Below are 5,139 nucleotides of genomic sequence, written 5' to 3'. Positions count from 1 at the left end.
ACATGCGAGAATGAAAGGAATCAAACTGCTTTATATGCTGGCAACCTTCGTGACTCACATGTAAATTGGTTTCACTTTATGAACAGTTCTGTAATGTGTATGTTCTGATTTGTCCTGTTTTATTATCATGGAGTTTTGGTTTTGTTTCCCTGTTCCTGTTATTATGGCCCGGCTCAAAGGCCACAACAAATAGAGGAAACCACGCTCCAGGGATTACCGGAAAAATATGATACTCCAAATGCAACTGTTTGTACTAATAATGTGGAATCTCCCCTAATGTATTTAGGAAGAGGTACCACACTGTTAGACTTTTCAAGGGTTTTTTACAGTAACTTACTGGCAACAAGTTACTGTAATTAAGAGTTACAGTACCAAACCGTATTTCAGTTTTGTGTAATACAGTGCATTACTGTAAAAACGAAGCTAATCAGTACACTACTGTAATTATTTTTATTTGTACTAAATATAAATTAGATTTGATAATTTTGATATATGATTAATTTTATTTTTATCCTACATAAGTACTACTTTCATACAAACCAATTAGACAAAGTTATCACAAAATAATTTTTTTTTATTTAAAACATTTCATATATATCACAAAATAAACATGCCAATGCTGGAAATGATGTGTGAAATTTTTACACATTAATGGGTGAGTTTAGAGACAAAATTTTTTGTGTTAATTTTAACTCATTCATTGTGTTAATGATTTCAAAATTAAATATGTCAGAGAGGTTAGCACAAAGATGTGTAAACGTGTTAAATTAACACATTATGTGCTGTCCTTCACTGCAAACATTTTTACAAACATACATAAAACCATAAACAAAACATTAGCATTTGACTAAATGAATGTAGAGTCATTGGTTGTTTAGCTTATACAAGTATTATAATGAAATATCAACTATTACATTCATAAAACTGCAGAATATAAATACATTTTTAAGCAGTCAAAAAGGAAATGTCCAACACAGGACAAAACACAGTTCTTTTCACAATACAAGACACATAACCCCACCTTAAAAATAATTTCACTTATTTCCAAAAATTTGTTGGATTCATGTACACTGGTGGCCAAAAGAAGTATTTAAAGGGATAGTTCACTTTGAAATTAAATTTTGGTATGTTTTAGCTTACCTCAAGGGCATCCAAGATGTAGGTGTCTTTTTTTCCGCAGTAGTTTCAATTTTGATATTTTTAGGTCAAACCGTTCTTGTCTGCCAGTCTTATAATGCAGGTCTATAGTTACAGCCATGTCCAAGTGATCTCGGGGCGTGCGCGTGCAGACTGGTGCATAGATATTATATACACTAGATGTCGCCTTGGCTACTGCATTCGAACTGCCGTAGCCAAAGCGACATCTAGTGTATATTTCTATGCACCAGTCTGCGCACACGTCACACAGCAGGAAGCGCGCGCGCCCTGAGATCACTTGGACATGGCTGTGTTACAAGAGGTATAAACGATATAAATACTGTTCGTTTTCTCACACAAACCGCTCGTTTCGTGTCTTAGGCCATCTATGTGTACTTACGATGGGGAATTGTTTAATTTGGACGATTGGGGAATTGTTTTAATTTGGACTCTGTGCATGCTCTTTGAGACCGTGACCATAGACCTGCATAATATGACTGACAGACAAGAACGGTTTGACCTAAAAATATCAAAATTGAAACTACTGCGGAAACAAAGACACCTACATCTTGGATGCCCTTGAGGTAAGCTAAAAGATACCAAAATTTTATTTCAAAGTGAACTATCCCTTTAAGTGTCTTAATGTTTTTGAAATAAGTCTCTTTGATGCTCAAGAAACATTTCTTATTATTATCAATGTCTGACTGTCTACTCCATCTTTTCTACAGCATAGGAGTAAAAGTCATCATCAAAATAATCTTTAAAAAGCCAACACAATGTTTTTGTCCACTTTTGTGAATAAATTAACTTCTCCAAAGATTGGTTCCTGTTCAGAACTTGATTGACAACATCAGAGTGTTCCCTGGTCTGCATGCGTGCCCACAAACACAAATGTACTCAGTCCTTCAGAGGAGATCCCGATTCCAAAACTATATGAGAGAGAGAGAGAGAGAGTGAGAGAGAGAGAGAGAGAGAATATTAGTGTCACATTATTTTTAACCTCCTTTTTTGTTAATTTTTATTATTATTTTCACAAAAACTAAATTAAATTATGCCAGATTCAATTTTAATACTTACAAATCCTAAATTCTGTCCAAAAATGCTGAGATCCATAGAAAGAACGACTGAAATCGATGATTTTAGCCCATTTCAGCTTGTCTGCAGTGAAGGAGTACCTGTTTGAGACAAATACACTGTAAGACACATGCAAGAAATCACTTTGTGATGATTGTTCTCCTTCCTACAGTAGTTAACCCACCTGTGCGCTGATATTAGGACCTTCCTAGTCAGGTGGGACTGCAATGGTAGAGTCTTCTGGCTAATAAAATATCAAAATAATGCAAAAATATAAACTGAAGTTGTTTAGAATGCTAGATTTGGTATGAATGAATTAGTGAGAGTTTTACTGCAGTGCTTACCTGGATACATTTAATCTGGTGAGACTGAACAAAGACAATGGTCCATCTTCTGATTGGTTCATTTGCTGTGTAATAAAGTTAGACATAATGCAAAGGTCACTTATTTGATATAAAGTTAGCCAGTTTTATAGAGATTTTATAATATATTGTAAGCTACCTAGTCTGCACCAGTGGCTCAAAAGCAATTTTCACATAGCGTATTGCTAATTATTTCAGCAAACTTATCTCAAAATATATCACAAATGGGCTGGCCTACCTCTGGAATCTTGCTAGAAGTCACTGGCGCGAATTGGCGCTTTGTTGCAGTTGCCTTTAAACACAAAAATGGAAGTAAATATTAAATTCCATTAAAAAAAAACCCCCTATAATATGGTATAGTTGCAAACTAATGCTAAAACTATAAAGGTTCTCATCAGTAGGCCAACATTAGGCTATAAACAGAATTTCACATTAGTTTATTCCAGGGACGTGCGGTCAGGGTAGGCAGGGTAGGCAGTGCCTCACCAAAGGAAATGTTGACATTACATTTATTAATTCCAAGAACTTTATTAATTCACCACATTATTAATTGCATTTATTTTATTCCAAATATTAATTTTTGTAACAAAAATTTTCAGGAATACACATATAATATACTCATTTTGCCATTGTTTGCTCCTAAAACCATTGTTTCATGCAGGAAATTCAAGGCCATGGCCATTGAGGAAGAGGTTAGCAGTGCCTCTTTGGTCCATAGAACGTAGTTTACGTAGGTTTGCGCATGCGCAGTCAGTTCTCATGCTGTCTTGAATTATCAACATTGAGGCAGAGACCGAGCTTGCTTCATGTCACGTGATCCACTCGCTCTCACTCAATCCGCACTTCCCGATCTAGCGGCGCCTAGCGTTGGCTGTCAACAGGCCCGGGGTGGGTAATCGGGAGAATTCCCGGTGGGCCGCTTCACTTTTGGGCCGGTCGAGGATTTTTGTTTTTTCACATTTGTCACGTTAGTTACATTAGGCTACACACGTTCCGCATTCTGACACCGCAGCGCGCAGCCTCTGCATAGGTTGTACCATGTGAGGGTGTTCTCCCCTCCCCTCCTATAGAGTTGGTTGGGTCCATAGCCCGTCTTTTCCAAAACGTTTTCTCAGGTAACGCAGCACCGCCGGCGCCTACCGATAGCTGGGCCGGCCCGGTAGCTATGCGTCAGGCAGTGGCGGTTCTAGGATTTTTCTGTAACAGGGGCCATTAAGGGGCCACATGTTACATTCAGGGGCCAAATACAGGGTACATTCAAGCACACAAAATAATTTATTCAGTACGGTGCAAATACATTTCGGCAGTCATTCCTTTTTCAAACGCTCTAATAAACAATTATGAGCCAGTAAAGTTCTTAATGATTTTTTTCATTTATTTATACTGTGCATAAAGGACACAATGCACTTCTTTCTGAATTCCACCTTTTAAGTTTCATAATCATGTCATCGCTTATAAACAGTAAATTATTGTTAATTGCTTGTGGGTGGAATTGCATCTGTGATCGTTGTGAAGAATTCTCCGGTTGCTCTTCTCGTCGACGATTGATGGGTGGGAATCTCTAGTCTAGTAACCTCACGATTCGATTACGATTCAGAGGGTAACGATTATCGATTATTAACGTTTTTTTTATTTTTATTTTTTTACTACTTGGTACTTTTAAAGCAAAGTATTTATGATGACCCATAACGAACTTACTTATACTTCCTATATTAATTTTATTATAAAACAAATGGAAGTGATTTGGCAAGTCAACTGTAAGGTTACATTTGCCAGCATTTGTCCCAACATTGCAAAGAAACAACAGGAAAATAAATGTGTGCCTGTACTAGCAGCAAACTTAGTAAATTAATACAAACTTCAGCATATTCTGAATCTCTAGCATTTAATAATAGACTTCTAACCAACATCCTCTTATTTCCAATGAGCAATATAATCCTTAAGACAAAAAACAAAACAAAAACATTTTGCTGAAGCAAATTCACTAACATAAATATAGAATTATGTACCAGCAGCTCTCATACAAACATAATGCTTGTGGATACGCATATTCTGAATAATTAGTAACATACAAACCCGCTCTTAATCACAACTAAATAATAAAGAGATATGACTTGAAATGTTTGCTGTATACCACGATCAAAAACAGCTTTGAATGAACATCTGCAGAGAGCACAGTCAAAATGTAACTTTTTGTGACTGGCATTGCACATATTGCAGGGCAGTATAACGTAACTTGCGTATAACAGATCGGTTTACAGCATATTGATGTGAAAACTAAACAATACAGAAAGCAGCTCTCATACAAAAAAATACTAAATAGGTAACAATGAAATTGCCAGTTTTCCATATGTTAGCTTTTAACGAAGAGGGTGCCGTTCGAATTTGGCGCTCAGCCATCATGCGTATGTCATGTGCGCGACTCTGTTATGTGCGCGCCACAGACTGTCCGCGCACTGCACGTCCGCTTTGAGTTCCGCCTTTTGCGTTCCGTCAATATTACGTTATTAGAAAAAAATATATATATTTTTTTAGAAAATATATTTTTAACATTTGTGAATCGATT

At 36.6% G+C, this 5,139-nt stretch overlaps 1 long non-coding RNA gene across 1 annotated transcript; it reads right to left on the bottom strand.

Moving 5' to 3' along the window:
* Positions 1 to 2,200: 2,200 nt before the first annotated feature.
* Positions 2,201 to 2,901, bottom strand: LOC311085092. The gene is made up of 4 exons (XR_014606734.1): positions 2,812 to 2,901; positions 2,556 to 2,620; positions 2,396 to 2,455; positions 2,201 to 2,312 (listed from the first exon to the last, which is right to left on the bottom strand). It is a non-coding gene; the product is annotated as an uncharacterized lncRNA (long non-coding RNA).
* Positions 2,902 to 5,139: the final 2,238 nt, after the last annotated feature.

The sequence above is a fragment of the Abramis brama genome (genome assembly GCF_963993115.1).
Source record: "Abramis brama genome assembly, chromosome: 6".
Classification (NCBI taxonomy): Eukaryota; Metazoa; Chordata; class Actinopteri; order Cypriniformes; family Leuciscidae; genus Abramis; species Abramis brama.
Note: the sequence above shows the minus strand (reverse complement) of the source record. Positions and strands in the feature narration are given on the sequence as shown.